Genomic DNA, 20,225 nt, shown 5'->3' on the forward strand with positions numbered 1-20,225 from the left:
ATTCTAATTTTGAGGATTCCAATCCAAAACCTAGGTATCAAATCAATAGTAGAATCCACTTCAACACACACAAGGGCACCATCAGTTCTTGTTGCACATTTAGTACTATTATCACCCCGTAAAAACTATCCCAATGGACTCACAATATTACGAAGAAATGCCTCATGATAATATTTTGGTGATAAACCAGGGAGGAAAACCCAAACAGGCACAATAGATGGTTCCTTCTCTTCACAAAAATTAGTCGTCCAATGAAAAACCCGATAATCCACCCCATCAACATCACAAGACTCATGAGCAAAAACCTTCATGAAATCCTCTTCATTCGTAAATCGAACAAAAACATTTTGTGGTTTTCACATAGATGAAACCACAAGTTGATGAACAAGACCCCAACGATTTCTAATGAAAGATCATATCACATCCAAAGACGATCTTTGATGTAGAAACTTTAGTACCAGAGACAATTTAAAAGGTTGAGCCAAAAGCACAGACATCCCCATCAATAACCTTTGGCGCAGGACAGGGAATCACCACCGCAGATAAAGGTTCTGGCATCTGCATCACCGTGTCAACAAACAAGCATCCACCATGAAACACCGACACCATAGGCCCACCCAGGGCCTTGGCAGTAGCCATGTAAACCCTAGGATCGCCTAGAATGAAAAATTTTGAATCGCCAAAAATCTCCTAGATTTTACGGAGCAGCGGAGCCGCATAATAGTTTCTAGGATATGCTAACTGGCTAGATGTCTCATGTCTGTATCACTTTGAATCTTTGACTAATTCTCTTAAACAATTTGGTATAGCATTTGTTTTATACCTATGAATTCTGACATTTTTTGCAATGTGATGCCTAAAATATCACTAATAAAACATTATACTCCAAATTAATGAACAATTGGAATGTGAAATTTAACAGTTGGAATGTGACATTTGATAACTTGATTATATGACTTTGAAAGTGTGGCAGTTTGGATAGTAAATAAAATGAATTTACGAGCCAAAAAAATATAATTTTCATTGGCAATCATCTTACTATCCTCCTCTCGCACACATAGGATTGGTATTTATTGTTTTGATTCTGATTAGGAGGAGCTTTAAGCCTTGACATATATATGACAAAAAGGGAGAGATTTAAGTTTTTTGTTGAGGGGGAGTTGAATGAATTTTTGTAGTAGATATTAGAGGAGCAGATTAATTGATTTTTTTAGTGTTGTGAAATTTAGGGAGAGTTGGAGTAAGTGTGTTATTGTGGGGGAGTTGAATGTTTTTTGTGAAGGGTGAGTAAAAAGTGAGGGGGAGTAGCTACAGCAGCAGGCAGGACTTGAAGTTTACGTTTGATATTTTAGTTTAGAAATTGTTTTGCTTTTTTTCGGATGTAATCTAGCTAAACAATGTCTTGATTTCTTGCTTATTGAACATGGTTATTAATGATGACTAGAATAAAATTTTAGTAGGATTAGATTACGTCTAACCTTTGGTTTTGCTGAGACTAATTTTAGTTAATATTCTATGTCATTTCTTCTCATCACTGGATTAAGATTTTCTTCACGAGATCTTAGTCTACTGGTTATTTTTGTTTCAAATACACACTACATTCATCAACTGAGCATTTTGTCACCAATCTGCCTAAGTGAGTGATTGTAAATGAAAAAGTGGCTTGCTAAGATTAGATGACTAGGACAATAGAGATTTGTTTAAGTTGTTCCTTTGTAAGTTGAATGAATGTAAATCACTTTGATTTTATCTATAAACATTTGAAGTGTATCTAGAAATTATTAACTAGATAAGTCAAGAGTGTGTGTATCCAAAGTTCAAGGAGTCTGGAATTATCCAGTAGAATGGAAACTACATCTGCTGAGAAGACTTAGCGTTAGGTGTCAGCTGACTCATTCCCAGCAGAGTCCTCCCATCAGTAGATTCCTACTGTGCCTCAAATTCCTAACAGACTCAATCCATCAGCAGAGTCCTACTGTAAATCAAATATTGATCAAAATATTTATGATGGGGATCTCGACTGGGTGATTATCTTTTGATCATTATTTTTCAGAACTTGGATGTATTAGAGAGTGATCCAAGTGCATGAGTGTGAGAAAATTTGTGTGATTGAATTCTCTCTTTAAGTGCGTTCTTACTACGGGTCAGAGTTTTTTGATTCTCTCTTTGAGTGCGTTCTTACTATGGTTCAGAGTTGAAGTGATCGAGTTCAGCCGCTGGAGTTCAAGGAGGAAATCAATAGTTTGAAGATCGCCAGAGATTTTGGCTGCTATTGTGGTAGAAGACAAACTGGTCAGTTGTCTGGTCAAGTAAGAGAGTCAAGTTACAAAAGTTTTGTAATTGAGAATTACTTGTAATTGATTTTCAAATAATAAGATTGACTTTCTTGGATTTGGTTGTCCCATAGGGTTTTATCTTTGAGGAGTTCTTATTCTATGTAATACACTTTATTTATTCTATGTTATTGCTTAATTATTAGATTAATTGCATGGTTGACGACTAACCAATTTGTTGAGTGAATTGGTAGATATTTTCGTTACAGTACAGGGGCATTTGGGTAATTTCACATGTACTCATTTTCGTTATATTTTGTTATTAAATATTGTAGTTACGAACTTGATTCTTTGGTTGATAAAGGATGGAGCAATGAACTTGATGAAGTTGGTGATGCAATTACAGATAGATAATCTATTGAATTATTTTAGCTCTACTTTTTTTTTTAGAAGATCTTGACATGAAAATCTTTGAAGAATAGCAGATATTGTATATGTGCAAAAGATGCAAAAGTTATGAAGTCAACAACATGAAGGATGATTGTATATGATTATAATCTAAGATTGTTTTTAGATTTTATCATTTTAGGTTTCTTTTTTAGGTATCTATTTTTTTATTCTGTTTTTAGATTATTTTAGGTATATGTTCATACTTATTTTATCATCATTGTTGATCACTGAAAAAAATTAAAATACTTGGCTTACAGATACCCGATTATTGAAGAAAAACATTTTTAAAAAAGAAGAAGTTAAAATTGAATACCCAGTTACAACCCAAGTATAAACCGGATACCTGCCCAATTTTAAATATTCGGATGCAGATCCAGATATTCGTTTAACCATTTTCAAGGTTGCAATGGATCTTAAAGTAAGTAACCTGTTGAAAATTCTATTTAAGTTTAGATCAATTTTGTGACGCCCTCGGTCCCACTTGTGATTTGGCGAAAGCCGGGACCATTGGGATATTGGCCGCTCAGGTCATACACTCGTCACATGTAGTAAGTGTGTACTCACATACTCAATAAAAGTGTACAGTTTATAATCCACAGCAGAAAATAATAAGGACAATCATAAAGTCTAAATAAAAAATAGATATATAAAAATTAAAAAAAAATAAAAAAATAAAAAACCAAGAATTTTAAATACAATGGAACCCAAATATCCATAAGCCACAAGTCTTCAACCAAAGCAAAAGAATATTATAGCCATCCAGTTTGTATAAAAAATTCAAAACACAACAAGTTAACGACTTGGGAAAAGGTCACAATCCTCAGTCCTCTGGTGGTGCCTGATCTCTATGCTCATAACCACCACCAAAATCTTCATCTACATCAAATCTATAGTTCTGAGGAAAGAGACAGTATCAAGACTACCAAAATGAGATTTTGCAAAATATTAGTAAGTGATACTAAAACTAACACTTAATAATATACAAGTGGGAATGAAAATTTTGCAAGTAAGAAATATAAGGAAAGATAATAATTGATTTTTCGCAATTAAACAAAATTAAGCTTAGCCAAATGTTGCTGGTTGGAAGTTTAAGTTGTTATCTCAAGGTGGGAGGCTGATTCTTCTCAAGCATGTACTAGTGAGTATGGCGTCTCGCTTGCAATTCTAAATATTCTGAAGCTGGTTTTGAAAAAATTAAGCTCTATTCTAGCTTCACTTTTTTGGGGGGAGGATCATGGTAGGTAGACAAGAAAAAGGAGAGCATGGGCGAAATTGTGCAAGCCAATCCTGGAAGGGGGGATTGGTGTTAGAGATTTTTCTGAGTTTCATAGAGCGTTAAATATGAAGTTTGCTTGGCGGTTGCTGTCGATAGACAATTTGTGGACTCAATCTTTTAAAGCAAAGTATTTAAAATGGAAGCATTTTCTGGAAATCCATTAGTATGGTGATGCAAGAGGTGATGGATAATATGTCGGTTAAAGTCTGAGAGGGAGTAATTTCATTTTGGTTCGATAGATGGCTTGGCCCCTTGCAGTTATTGTGCAAAGTGTTACTTAGCCTAGACTGGAGGTGAGGGATTGTTGGGTGGAGAATAGGTGGGATAGGCAATTGTTGACTAATCTGGGTGATGCTAGAAATGTAGATGAAATTATTCTTGAAATTTCAGGGGGAAGTCCAGGTCGTGATATCTATATTCGGCATCCTTGAGTGGACGGATGTTTTTCGACTAAAACGGCTTAGGATGTAACTCGTATTAAGTGGCCTCAACTGGAAGGGATGGAATGGATTTGGTGTAATATACTTTCGAAGAAGATGTCAATTAGTATATGGAAGGCTAGATTTAATTGTCTCCTAGTTGAGGAAAGGTTTCAATTTGTGGGTATCCGTTTAGCTTCCTGTTGTGTTTGTTGTTCAAAGGGTAGTGTGGAGGATCTGGACCACGTCTTATGCACGGGCGAGGTAACGAAAGAGCTATGGTGGAGAGCTTCTTGCATGCTGGGTGTTCAATGCATGAGCTTCAACTCATGGTGGGCGCGCTACTGTTGCTGGTTTTGGTGTGGAAACAAATCATCCCAGCGAGGTATGTTGATCGATTTAATTCCATCTCTGATTTCTTGGAGGTTATGGCAGTGGCGATGTACAACAAAAATGCCAGAAGGTATGATACGGTGGATACAATTTGGATGTCGATTAAATTTTGGTTGCAGATTTTTACTACTAAGTTGTTCAAGGTTAGCTCTCTATCACATATGCATTGTTGTGTTCTTGCTAAACTGGAAATTCCTGTGCGAGATACTCTAGTAAAAAGGCCGAAGTTCGTTGTATGGTCTAAACCGAGAAATGGTTGGGTGAAATTAAATGTGGACGGATCTTGTAGGGGTAATCCAAGTAGTTGTGGTGGTGGTGGGGTTCTAAGGGATGATAGAGGAAAAATTTTGGCAACGTTTTCTACTAAGTTTGGATTTGGGACTAATAATGAAGCAGAACTAAGGGCACTCATTTGTGGGTTATCGCTTTGTAAGGAGTTGGGTTTGCAGAATATTATGATTGAATGTGATTCAGCTTTGGTGATTCATTGGATTCAAAGGAAGTCTTGCACGGTGTGGTATTTATGGGATTATTGGGATGAATTTGTGCAAGTGATTTTTGGTTTTAATTACACAGTGGCTCATCAATTTAGGGAGGGGAATAAAGTGGCAGACTTTTTAGCAATACAGGATGAGGAGGGGTTAAACTATATATATAGGAACTCTGATGACTTGCCCCTTCGTGCTAAAGGTTTGCTCCATGTGGATTTTCTTGGTTTGCCTAGCTTCAAGCCGTGATATGTAGGGCTGTTCATCCGGGTTCCAGCCTGGGTCTTCTCAGGTCAGACCCCAGCCAGAACCAGGATGAATCTGGGTTTTCAAAAACCCGGATTCCAGTTAAAACTGGGTTTTTTTTTAACATAAAGGCCTACTTGTTTTGAATATTTTTTCATAAAATAAATGTTGATATAGCATTCAAACTCTATTTGTTTAATTTTTTAAAATAAATGTTTTCAGTAAGTATGTTAACATTGTCCACAATAATAAAAATATATGAAAATGGAAAGCTAAATTTTATGTAAAAAATTACTAAAGTTAGAAACAACTAATTACCTAAATGCATCTAAGAAAAATAAATATAATATTTAAAATGTATGCAACACAATGCAATTCACTACATATTACATTATTTGGTATTTATACATTACAAAATAAAAAATTACAATAAATGAATTATAAATCAGTAGCATGTTCTTCCATCAGCAATTTGTATTCTTGTATTTCAACTGTGGCTCTTTGTTAGGATCCAGATCTGAATACAGAAAAAAATAAGTTAAAACCACAAGAGATTGCCACATTCAACATATTTTTACTTGCACATGTTGAATCAAACAAACTATGTTGTTTGATAACTATTATACTCATGTCCAAGTTTAGAACACCATTATTTAAACACAAAGCGCATCATATTAGACAAGACTTTAATGAGAATAACAATGATCAAGAAAAATTACCGCTTTTTAATCAGGGCCATTGGCTTCCGCTTCAATCCCTTCTGAAATCTGTAACGCCAACAACCTGCCTTGGAGAGGTTCCCCGACATCAAATAAATAAATAAAAATATTCCTTGGAAATAAAGAGATAACATAAAAGAGCAATGGCAACAATCAGACTTAATTCAACAATGCCTTATAGAGTCCCTAAAATATCCCACATAGATTTCAACTCCAAACCCATGCACCAAATGACTTTCTTTTTCCAAACTAAAAGTATATAGTTGCTATAATCAAACTTGTGTTTCATAATGAACATGTTGTGAGAAAGCAAAGAACTGGGCGCAGCCACAGACATAAGGTCATAAGTATGCAAAGGGAACATGAACACAAAATTCTTGTATAGATCATTGAAGGGAATAACTAATTACATATATCCATTTCCCTCCAAGTAGATACTTGACTTGGAAACAGCATATCTGGAGAGAAGAAAACTATGCAATAAAATTCATAGTCCTAGTTAATACAAGGGTAGTGAAAAACCAAGTGGTGATCACTGACCATTCATCTTACTTGCAAAGAAAATGAAACTCAAGTCCATTTTCCTTCAACCCCACCACTGTCTCTATCATTATTAATTAGAAGGCTTTGAGCATTTGGAGCCAACAGCTCTAAATGCTGAGCTCAATCCCACCACTGTCTCCATCATTACTAATTAGAAAGCTTTGAGCATTTGGAGCTAAAAGACAATTCACACCTAATAAAAAATTTAGATGTTGACACCCTAAGTTTTTCTGCATCATACTTCACTATACTTTATGGGCTGCATACTTTTCCCTCCATATCCCTCTTAACACTAGATGATTGACTTTTTCCAACTCCATTAAGTCTAAGAGGGTAAGTTTCACATGCATTCTGGAGGTGGTGTATCAAAGATGAAGTGTCATTCTTGTAGTATCAATTGTATAGCTTAGCGCAATAATTGCACTGAACTTTTGGGTTATCTTGGTTAAACGGTTGCACTTTAGTAAAGTGTTCCCAAACAACTGATTGGTTACTAAGTGTTTTTTTTTTTTCTTGAGTAAATGTGGGATGAAATGGGTAGGCTGTTGTGTATGTGTGGATGAAGGGATTTGAAGACTCCCCTGCTCCTCCACATCCACTGGAATAGATGAGGAGTCACCACCAACCCCTGGGTTGTACCGACATAACAACTCACAAAATCTTCTTCCATCTATTATTGAGTAATAAAGACCACCAACCACAATATAATAAATAAGCAAACACTAATAATTGCCAATATAATATGAAATTGCTCAATAAGTCAATATAATATGAACTGTTCAACAACACAAAATTGTTCAATATAATATGGATTCTAACGATTAACACTCAACATAATGAACTCTAGTCTCAGTGGAGTTAAAAAAACAGAACTAAGTATGAAATTCGAACAAACTATGTAATGCAAGCAGAAAATAAGAATTTTCTGGTTAAAAGACAAAACACTTGCTTTGGACTGATATTATCCAAGACATGATTAGTGATTACTCTTCCTACTTACCATTTGGGCTATCAATATTACTTTTGTACTTAAACAAAGACCCAAAGAGAATATTTTCTTAAAAAGATAGTACATTTATTCTTTATTTTAACCCTAGTGGAAAGTTTGTTGGGCTTGTAGGGCACATGAGGCCAGAATTTATTATTGGATTCATATATTCTAGAATTTCTAGTCAAACTAGTGTAAGATGCAGAAGGGGAGAAAGACGGAGATCGAAGTAAGTTCTATATTATTTATTATTGAATATTTAATATTATCTAAAAAATTCAGTTATAAATATTATAGGACCATTTTATATCCTAAATTATGCAAAGTCATGGTAATTCAAAATGAGACATGCCACCAGACCTCTTTCCAACAAATAATAATAAAAAAAAAGCCTCTTTCCAACGAAGTGTAAAAAAAATCTTATAAAAGATATAAAAAAAAAAAAAGAAAAACTGAATAATTACATAAATGAAAGCTTTTCCAAGTTTGTTTCAGCGTGTTATGACAGCAACTTGATGCACTGAATTTCCTAACACTGGTTGATCTGTCACTAATGCAAGTGGGGAACATAATATCCAGGAAAAGAAAAAAAAATGGAGGCTCAAGTAAAGAACAACAAAGGGCATTACTCATTAGTCCTTCAGCTTTTCTTAGTGAACAGAAACGGAAACATTAAGTACTGTAACATGATGTAAGATGACCTCATCCATTCGACAACAAAAAATCCTCAAATAATTTCAGCCCAAAACCAGATCAGGCAGAACCAAACAAGCAAAGCCAAACCAAGAAATCTTGAATAAAATCAAGTTATTTCAGCCAAGAACCGAAAATTCCCCAGAACATAATTAACAAAAGCAGAAGCAATTGACAGAAGAATTCAATAAAGTCTTACATGCGGTTTTGGATGACATTACACTGTTACAAACCCTAAGCCTCTCAGTATTGCTGTGCTACAGTGCTACTGTGCCTGAGTGGAACTTGAACGAGAGAGAGAGAGAGAGAGAGGAGATGACAGAGAGAGAGGTTGAGAGGTGTGGCTCAAGGGAAAATCTAGGAGACTGGGAGATGAAGTGATGAAGTCCAGACTCAGAGGAGAAATCGAGATAGGGTTTTTTTTTTTTAATGTTATCACCAAAATGACGCCGTTCTTGTTTATCAAAACGGCGTCATTTTGAGTATCCGAAATTTTTTTTTACAAGACTCGGATTCCAAGTTTAAAACCCAGTACCCAACCTGGGTAAACCCGGGTTTAGTCATACGGGTACCAGCCCTGATTAAATCCAGGCCAGTACCCATAACTAGAACTCGGTTATCCGGGTTCCGAACCCGGCCAGAGAAAAACCCAGCCTGAATGAACAATCCTAGTGATATGGTAAAGTTCTACTTTATTGTTTATTTGTTTATTTGGTTAAGTTATAGTATAGTTGGTCTATTAAAGTTTTTTTTCGTGATGCATGGGATGATTTTTTCTGCTTAATTGTAAATCCCAAGTGTCCTACTTGTTATCACGGTTTTCCTCCGACATAAGCGAGGGTGATCAATAAAATTGAAGTACCGTCCTCTTCTTAAAAAAAAAAAAAAAGCTTAGCCAAATAATAAGTCAATTTCACGGTTTTCACACATAAAGTTGCTGCGTAACAAAATTTGAGTATTCAATAGAAATTCTCACGCAAGTTATCATGCACCTAAAATCTCATTTTTCAAAACATTTATTCTATTAGTGTGTACATCAGATTCTTTCCTAAATGGACCGTCTACACCCCTGGCTCCATTAGCCACACCATTGATAACGACTGTGCTTGTGACTTCATTATTAGTGATGCCTGACTTCACAACTCACGTGTCCTCAACCACAACATACTCTAGCCTGCACGACAGCTCCAACTCGAGAGCATTATCTTCTCGCCCGAGCCAGTTGTCACTCAGCGAGAACTCAGGGAATGTTACTCATGAGTATTATGCACTCCCGAGTGATCAAATGAGCTGTATCAAGATAATGCCCGATCTTGACTTGTGGTTCATCATGTGATACGCGCACACAATTGAAAATAATACTTAATTAAACCTGCTTGATTCTAACTGGTGGGGGTTTGCTTGGGGTGAAAAGTGGTTTAGCATTACGTACGCTAGGCTTTCAGATTTTTTAATTTAGGGTTTATATTTTAAAAATTCTAGATTGAAGTAGAAATAACTTGATGTGATTTAGCTTTTTTAATAAAATATATAATCACTACGTGACAAATGGGGATTGAAGAGCGTAATATGACTGACATTTGCTCGAAACCTTTGTTTTGAGTAATATATTTTTGTAAGGTGTGATGATACATGATATGTTGACTGGAAAAATAAAATAATTACTTGCATGCGCCTCGTGGCACATGTGGTCATTGGCGTACCTGCTACGGAAAAATAGAATTAATGTTCGTTTTATAAATATAGATTCTTATGATCGCTTGTCATCAGTGATCAATGTGGGAACACACTGTACGTACATTTACTTTGGGATCCCGCCGATTATAATTAATTATTCAAACCACATTTTTTAACACTATTTGAGACCAGTTACACATCTATTATTGCATGTGTCATACATTAATTAAAGAGTTGCTAATAAAAAATTTCTAAATCGTGACATCCGGCCTGCCAGCCAAAACCACTTCCGCGCGCTGAAACTTGATCATCTACGTAATAGATCTGGATCTGCATATAGTAATAGCGGTGGAAATTGACTGATTTAATTAATCTAATTAAAAGACGCAATATTCTTGAATAACTACTCTAGTATTCTACGTTAATGCACATTATTGCACGTATTTCCGTTAATGTGGCGAGTGTAGTCTCCATGAACAACTCCCCATATGATGTCCTCATTACCAAGTTATTACTGGCCCGGAGGGTGCAACCCCAAGTGGAGGAGTGGATGATAAACCAGATGAATCCCATCGACATAACTACACACCGTCGGAGTATTGGACAGGGGAGGGGGAATGCTCGACCCCAATTGCTTGGCCTTGTACCAGATCTTGTTCCTCCGACCCAGTTTGGGCCCGGTGTTGCTCCCCATATTGGGAGTACTAGTCAGCCGCCGACAGATACATCTATGGGAGATGCGTGGCCTGTTTGGGTTGATGCGATGATCTCAGATATTACTGCACACATCGACCGAAAGATCGTGTTTGTAGAATAGAGTGTAGGAGATTTCGTCACCTATGTTCTCCATCGGATAGATATCCTAAATACAAATGTCAACGCATTGACTAAAAATTTTAATAAATATGTAACCAACTCATTCTAAGTATTTTTTCACTTTTATCGTGTTGTTTACAAAATTTAGGAATATTTTGTACTTTATTTTTATCATATGTAATGGGTAAAATCTGTAAATGCCCACAGATGATAGGCTTGTGTATTGTCATATATATAAACCTTACAGATTACAAAATACAATAAATGAAAGAATAAACACCTAAGGAAATATGCACCTATAATGGAAACTAACATAAACTAACATAAATACAATTGAGGGAATACAAGAGGGAATAAAGGAAACAAATCCAGCTATTTAGCGCAGAGAATAATGGAGAGATTGAAGGCGTGAATTGGCATGTTATCCCTATCATTCCCCTCAAGTTCAAGTCGATATTGGACCGATGCAGAGCTTGTCACGATTGAGTATGAACTGTGGACTCCATAGTGGCTTTGTGAAAACATCTGCTACTTGTTATATACTAGGAATATGTGCAAGATTAATGAGACTATTTGCTACCTTCTCTCCAACAAAATGTATGTCAATCTCAATATGCTTTGTTCCTTGATGAAAAACTGGATTTCGGGTCATGCTGACTACACTAATATTGTTCTGAGTGTAGTGTAAGTGCCGAGAGTTAGTATCCCAAGTTCTTCAATAAATTCATAAACCAGAGTATTTCCGTTGTTGTTGAAGCTAAACTTCGATACTCTGGTTCTGTAGTCGAGTGAGCAACCGTGGTTTGCTTCTCGGCTCCCCATGGCAGCAAGTTGGATCCCATGCAAATAGCAAAACCAGATGTCGAGCGTCTGTCATCTCTTGACCCAGCCCAGTCCGCATCACAGTAACCTTGGAAAGCAGACAATGGTGATTTGGTGAAGTGAAGACCAAGATGAATGGTGCCCTTTAGATATCTGAATATCCTTTTAACAGCTTGTAAATGTGGTTCACGCAGCCTACATAAACTGACAAACAAAGTTAACAGCAAAGGCCACATCCGGCCTTGTTAAGGTGAGGAATTGATGGGTTCCGACTATCTATCGATAAGAAGTAGGATTTTCTAAAAGAATTCCTTCTTGAGCCGAAAGTTTATGTCCAAAAGCAAGTGGTGTTGAGACTGGTTTTACACCATCTAGACCAAACCTCTGTAGTAATGATAGAAGATATCTACACTAATGTAAAAATAAATCCTCACTGGTGGGATTTACCTGGTCGAGATCCTTCATATGGAAAGCAACTGATAAAGTTTGAACTAATGCAACCATGGAAGAGGAAGAACTTCCGGTGATGATTATGTCATCCACATAAATCAGGAGCATGAGTACTTCAAATTTATCATGCCAAAAAAAATAAGGAATTATCATACGGACACCTTTGAAAACCCAATTGCATAAGATAATTGCTAAATTTGAGGTACCATGCGTGAGGAGCTTGTTTAAGCTCATACAAAGCCTTGTGCAATATACAAATATATTCTGGGTTTTGAGGGTCTACAAATCCTTGTGGCTAAGTTAAGTACACTGTTTCTTGCAACTTGCCATGTAGAAAAGCATTACTAACTTCAAGTTGTTTGAGAGGCCACCCTTGAGATTAAGCTAAGTGAAGAATCAGTTGAATGGTGGCAACTCGAACAACAAGACTAAAAGTTTCATCATAGTCCAAACCGTGAAAATGAGTAAAACCACAAGCTACAAGTCATGCTTTGTAGCGTTCTACAGAACCATCAGCTTTTGTTTTAACCTTAAAGACCCATTTGCTTGTGACTAAATTCTTGTCGGGAGATAGGGTACTAGACTCCAAGTTTTATTCTCATGGAGAGCATCAATCTCAGACTTCATTGCCTAATTTCATTTGGGCTCGTGCTCGGGTTGTCTAAAATTTTTGGGTTCCAAATGTGTTGTTGCTAAATCAACGGCAGTGCAAACTGGAACTGGATGCCAAGTAGAGAAAAAGGTTTTTGGCCTTCTCATACCATCTTGGGTACGTGTGATCATTGGATGGGTTCTTGTAGGTGCAGTTGCACAAGCAGATGGCATATCAGGTTCAAGAACATCAAGAGATGGTACTTCTGTAGGCAATGTAGCAGAGTCAAGAATTTGACTTGTGGTTTCAATTGTTGGTGCCGAGGATTCAATTTGTGGCTCTCGTATGATGGCTTTAGGTAATGGTTTATTTGTAAACCACGTTGGTTTCAGCGGAATAGGAACTTGCCCAGAAAAAGGAAATTTTCCCTCATTGAAAACCACATGTCTAGAAATATAGATGTGTCCCGTGACTAAATCCATGCACTTATACCCCTTATATTGAGACATGTATCCGAGAAAAACATAAGGAGTGGACTTATGTTGTAGTTTGGGCTGACCAAAAGGAGTGAGAAGGGGATAACACAGGCAACCAAAGACGTAGTGACTCATACAATGGAGGAAATTTAAAGGATAAGGAGTAGTTCCCTTAAGAACTGAAGTTGGCAACCTATTAATAAGGAAAACTGATGTGTTAAAAGCTGCAGACCAAAACTTTGTACGAGTTGAAGGGTGATCCATGAGGGCAAGAGCAGTCTCAACTATATGGCGATGGTGCCTTTCAGCTAGACTATTTTGCTCGAGAGTGCTAGGAACTCTCACGGAAAAAATAAAAAATGGCGTCTTGACTCTACGGCATCCCATAATATGACAATGGACCTCTCAAATCTGTCCATTCACTCTGAATATGATGGTACTGATGATGTGGTAATTGGTGATGGATTAGGTTTGCCTGTATCTCATGTCAATTCTTTATCATTTGCATTGCCTAATCGTGTCTTTCATTTACGTGATACCCTTTGTGTTTCCACAATTAGCAAAAATCTCATTTCTGTCCATCACTTTACAAAAAATAATAATGTCCATCTTGAATTTCACCCCTCCTATTTTTTGGGGAAGGATCGGATCACGGGGGTGACACTACTCAAAGGCAAATGTGAAGATGGCGTGTACCCATTCCCAGAGAATCTCGCTAGAAAATCCAATAATGTTGTTACCTATGTTCATGAACGTACAACCACTGATGGGTGGCATTAAAGACTTGGTCATCCATCTTCCAGAATTGTCCATCATTTAATTAATGTTTTTTCCTTACCCACCAATAAAAATGGGCATTCCTCTCTTTGTACTTCATCGCCAACCCTTTAATTTTCATGGTCTCACTAGCAGATCTCACTTGGAATTAATTTATACTGATGTTTGGGGTCCATCTCATGAAATTGGTATTGATGGGTCAAAATATTACATTATTTTCATTGATCACTTTATCAAATACATATAGCTCTATCCTATGTCTCATAAATCAAGTGTTCAAATTATTTTCCCTCAATTTCGAAATCTTGTGGAAAATAAATTTGACACCAAAATAAAGAGCATTTACTCAGACAATGGAGGATAATATATTGGGCTAAAATCAAATTTGTTTGTTTATGGCATCAGTCATTATACCATTGCCCCACACACCCCACAACAAAATGGCATGTCTAAAAGACGACACCGCCATCTAGTTGAAACGGGTCTCACTCTTCTCACAGACGCTCATATGCCTCTCTCATATTGGCCCTATGCATTCCAAACTGCCACTTATCTTATCAATAGAATGCCCACTCCCAATTTCCAAAATCAATCTCTATTTTCAAAATTGTTCAAGCAATCACGAATTACCTGAAGCTTAAGCAATTTGGTTGCTTGTGCTATCCTTTGACTCGACCATACAATAATAATAAACTCCGTGCATATTTGTGGGCTATTCACTCTCTCAAAACACATACATATGTGTTGAGGCCATATCACAAAAAAAATATCACTCTCAGCATGTCATATTTCATGAGGAAACTTTCCCTTTCGGCACTTCAAACCCTACCAGCACTGCACCCATTTCTCCACCTTCGGGTGATCCCAAACCAGCAGCAATATTCTTGCCAAAATTGAACATGCCTCCACTTCCAGCTCAGGATTCTCCTACCATGGGTACCGAATCTACACCAATGCCTGTGATAGGGTCCTCTCTTGCTCTGACTTCCCTTCCGGTAAGTACATCTTCTTCTTCTCCTTTGATTCCGCAACCAATTTCTTCATTAGAAATGCATGAATCTGTCCCACCTTCAAACACTGAGGTGCGCGCTCACTCCATGACCACCCGGTCCATGAATCACATTTACAAACCAAAAAAATCATTCTTAGTCTCCAAGCATCCAATCCCTCCTTCCTTGGAACCCACGAGTGTCACTGAGGCACTCTCTGATTCACGATGGCATGATGCCATGTCCTCTAAACTAACTGCACTCATGAGACACGATACATGGCAACTGGTTCCATAGCCACAACATTGCAATATTATTGGTTGTAAGTGGGTGTTTAGGATTAAGAGGCATGCTGATGGTTCCATTGATTGGTTTAAGGCGAGGTTAGTAGCAAAAGGATTTAACCAGAGACCTGGTTTAGACTACAAAGAGACATTCAACCCTGTAGTTTAACCAGTCACAATTCGAGCTGTTTTAATGCTTACTGTGGTGCATGGTTGGTCTCTAAGACAATTAGACATAAACAATGCCTTTCTTTCTCCACGCATCTGTTGAACCTGATCATGAGTATGTCGACCATACAAAGTTTCAAGAACTTCCCAAGCTTCATGCGATGTCTCACAATTAATCACTTGTGAGAAAGGTGCTTCGGACAGGGAGCTGTTGATCCAACCAAGGATCAATTGATCCAGACGCAGCCATTTTGTTGCTGCTGGATTGGATACTAACTGATGAGTAGCATCATAAACCATTGTGGGTGGGTAGGGCAATTCATTGGTGAGATAGCCTAAGAGACCATTGCCTCGTAAAACAGGATGGACCTAGGCTTTCCATAATAAGTAATTTATGGATGCAAGTTTGGTTGGTATATCGGGTAGATGTGTTTGGGTGGAAAAGAATTCAAGGGACAAAGGGTCTGAGGAAGGAGTTTGCGAGGTATAGGACAACGAAATTATTCAGGAATTTTCCCCAGGCTCTTGATACCATGTAAAATCTGTAAATGCCCACAAATGCTAGGGTTGTGTATTGTCATATATATAAACCTTACATATTACAAAATACAATAAATGAAAGAATAAACATCTAAGGAAATAATACAACTGTAATGGAAATTAACGTAAACTAATATAAATACAATTGAGGGAATATGGGAGGCAATAAAGGAAACAAATCCAGCTATTTAGTGTAGAGAATAATGGAGAGATTGAAGGCGTGAATATGGGATGTTATCCTATCATAATGAACAATATTATTTAATATATCTACTGTTTTTGAATTTTAATTCTCAATCTATTTTAATTTAAAATATTTAACTTTAATATTAAATCAATTAGCGTTCGCATGTGAATCAATAACGTTCGAACATTGGCGCCAAAAATTTCCACGTTCGAATGATCAAGGCACGTTCTAACATGAATATATATACGTTCGAACGTAATGTAATTTCTCATCTGCCTTCAGTCACGATTTTCACAAACTATCATAGAAAATGTTTTTTTGTGACGGTTCAGGCATTGTCACAAGTTCCAAACCGTCACAAAAACTAATTTCTGTTGTAGTGGTCTTTGATCACAACATACTCTAGCCTTTGCCACAACTTCGACCCGAGAGCATTATTGTTTCACTTGATCTCGTTGTCGCTTGACGAGAACTCAAGGTATGTTAGTCATGAGTATTATGCTCTCTTGAGTGATCAAATGAGTTGTATTGAGATAATACCCATTCTTGACTTGTGGTTCATGTGGTACGCGCACACAATTGAAAAATATACTTAATTAAACCTACTTGATTCTAACTGCATGGTGGGGGTTGCTTGCGGTGAAAAGTGGTTTATCACTATGTACGGTAGGTTTTCAGATTTTTCAATTTAGGGTTTATATTTTAAAGATTATAGATTAACGTAGAAATAACTTGATGTGATTTAGTTTTTTTAATAAAATATATAATCACTACGTGGCAAATGGGGATTGAAGAGTGTGATATGACTGACATTTGCTCGGATCCTTTGTTTTGAGTAATATATTTTTGTAAGGTGTGATGATACTTGATATGTTGACTGGAAAAATAAAATAATTAGTTGCATGCGCCTCGTGGCACATGTGGTCAATGGTCAGTGATCAATGTGTTACGGAAAAATAGAATTAATTTTCATTTTATAAATAAAGATTCTTGTGATCGCTTATGATCAGTGATCAATGTGTGAACACACTGTTTACGTACTTTGGGACGACGTCGATTATAAAATATTCAAACCACATTTTTTAACACTAATTGAGACCAGTAACACATCTATTATTGTATGTGTCATATATTAATTAAAGAGTTGCTAATGAAAATTTTCTAAAATTGTGACATCCGGCCGGCCAAAACCACTTCTGCGCGGAAACTTGATCATCTACATAATAGATCTGGATCTGCATAGAGTAATAGCCGTGGAATATTCTTGACAGACTAGTATTCTCCGTTAATGCATATTATTGCATGTATTTCCGTTAACGTGCCTAATTTCTTAAGATAATCTAGCGTCATCAACCTAGAATGTGGCATTTCTTTATTATCATTATTAGACCCGAATCCCCTCCCCTAGCTAGTAGCTAGCCTCAAATAATTATAATAACAGTTTTTCAATTTTGTTTCTCTCAGAAATAATGAACAAAGATAATATTTATAATATAGAATGGCAATAATCTTGCCGTAGTTGAGGACATCATAGTGAGATTACGTCATAGTGAGATTTCACAAAATCTCATTAAGTAGAACTAAGTTTAACACTCAAAATATATGCAGGTGATAAAGAAAAAATATGCATACATTTAATCCAAGCAAAGGAAATGATAAGTAATGCAATAAAATTTATCAAATTAAACATAAACCAGAAGACCTCATGGCTAACTCCTGCGACTGACTATTCGAACGTGTCTATCCTCTACCAATCATTGTACCAGTTGAGTCTGATCATTTTACATTACCCGAGACATTTATACCCTCAGGAACCATTTCAAGAAGCACATATTGGACATGAGACATTTATACCCTCTGAGTCTGATCATTTTACATGATCCAAAACATTTATATCCTCTCGTACCATTTTAAGAAGCACACAGTAGACCCAAGACATTTATACCCTCTGAGTTTGATCATTTTATATGGTTCAATACATTTATATCATTTAGCTCCATTTCTAGAACCACGCACGAGACCTGAGACATTTAAACCCGGCCCTCTGAGTCTGATAAATTTACATGGATTGAGACTTTTATACCCTTTGGAACCATTTCAAGAATGACACGGGATTCGAGACATTTATATCTCCTAGAACTATTTCAAGAAGCACACACTAGACCCAAGACATTTGTACCCTCTAAGTCCAATCAATTACATTTTTCGAGACATTTATAACCTCTGGAACCATTTCAAGAAACACACACTTGACTATTTTACATGGCCTGAGATATTTATACCCTCTGTGTCCGATCATTTTATATTGCCCGAGACATTTATACCCTCTGGAACCATTTCAATGACCACATGCTAGACCTGAGACATTTTTCCCCTTGGAGTCCAATGGTTTTACATTGGTCCGAGGCATTTATACCCTCAGGAGCCAATTGCGCTGGTCTGTTCGTAGTCAGTTGTGGAAATTTACTAACATAGACTCATAATGCAATAATAGGAAATTCCAGCACACAAGTATAAAACAAATAACATGCCACAATAGTTATTCGAAAAATAATTACATGATAACGAACAATGCACAAGGGGAAAATTCCAACAAGCTCTCACAAGCTGTAACTCAACGCAAAGGAGGGAATTTCAAGCTCATTTTCACAAGCTGTAAACTAGTGCAAAAGTGGAAAAGTTCCAACTCCCCCTTATGCCTGAACAATAGTGTGAATGAGGGAAAAATTCCCTTAATGTGACTTGACATCCACAATAGTTAATATGAGAACATTTTAAACAACAAATGAATAAATACACAAAATTATCCAACACTTTAAACCGCACACAACCACATCCTAAACCACACAATTTATCCTAGCACTTCGCACAACACAAGGCCACATCACAAACAACACAAATTTTTCCTATACACGTGGGTTGGGGGTTGCTCCGCTACTGCTATATGTTGCTTCCTTCTTAACTGCGTTTGGTGGCGGTCGGTGTGCTTGTGGTGCGGTTGTGGCTGAGAAAAATATGAGATAGAGGGGCAAATAGAGAGAGAGATGGGGAGGTTCTGTGAGTGCCACTGTGGCTAAGGAGCCGTGAGCAAGAGGGGGGTCAAGTGGAGGCTGGACTTGGCAAGGCTATTCCTAGGATGATGCAGCACGACAAAACGATGGCAACGACGAAAGCTAAGTGCAATATAGATATCAAGGGAGATCAAAGGGTGGTGGGACAAAGAGATGAGAGGGAGGTGGGGGTGTGGACGAAGGGTCTACGGGTGGGTGAGAGCATCTGTGCAAGGGAGATGAAGGTTGAGGGGTAGTGAGTGAGAGCGCGAGGTCTAGGAGAGGGAGAGCGAGATCTAGGATCAAGAGGGCTTATCAACAGACTTGGCGATGGCAATGATGACAAGGACCTAGCGAAGGTGGCCTTTGTTACGCGTCAGCGCAATAAGTCAGAGAGAGAATAGAGAGAGGATAGAAGCAAATGAAGAGATGCGAGAGAGAGAAAGAGAGAGAGAGAGAGAGAGAGAGAGAGAGGGGGGACAGAGGGGAGTGGGATGGAATAGGAAGAGGCGACAGCATAGAGGGATAGAAAAGAAGAAAGAGAGGACCAGGAAAGGGAGAAGTGATTGCAGGGTTCGTGAGTTTGGGGCCAGAATTACACCTTTTAAGGGGATGGGTTGGGTTCTTCCTAAGGTTTGGGGCCTAACTGTGGGTCTGGGCTTCACATCCACCCTTCCTTACAAACATTTCGTCCTCAAAATTTGCTCCGTATAACTATAACTAATCCCCAAGGACTTAAAGAGTCAATATTGTCTACCTCTATTTCCTTAGCGTCCCCTTCTATTGTGACCAAAACTAGTTCTCCCGTTAGCACCTCGTGTCTAAAATCCCAAGGAAGGCCATGCTATCCAAAATCTCTAGATTCACAAAGGCATATCCTATAACATCCATGGATCCTGGTGATGCCTC

The 20,225-nt window shown here is 37.4% G+C and overlaps 1 long non-coding RNA gene across 1 annotated transcript; it reads left to right on the forward strand.

Moving 5' to 3' along the window:
* Positions 1-6,176: 6,176 nt before the first annotated feature.
* LOC121244698 lies at positions 6,177-15,485 on the forward strand. Its single transcript, XR_005936482.1, has 3 exons — positions 6,177-6,314; positions 8,815-8,818; positions 15,476-15,485. It is a non-coding gene; the product is annotated as an uncharacterized LOC121244698 (long non-coding RNA).
* The last annotated feature ends 4,740 nt before the right edge of the window (positions 15,486-20,225 follow it).

Source organism: Juglans microcarpa x Juglans regia, chromosome 8S, assembly GCF_004785595.1.
Source record: "Juglans microcarpa x Juglans regia isolate MS1-56 chromosome 8S, Jm3101_v1.0, whole genome shotgun sequence".
In the NCBI taxonomy this organism is placed as follows: Eukaryota; Viridiplantae; Streptophyta; class Magnoliopsida; order Fagales; family Juglandaceae; genus Juglans; species Juglans microcarpa x Juglans regia.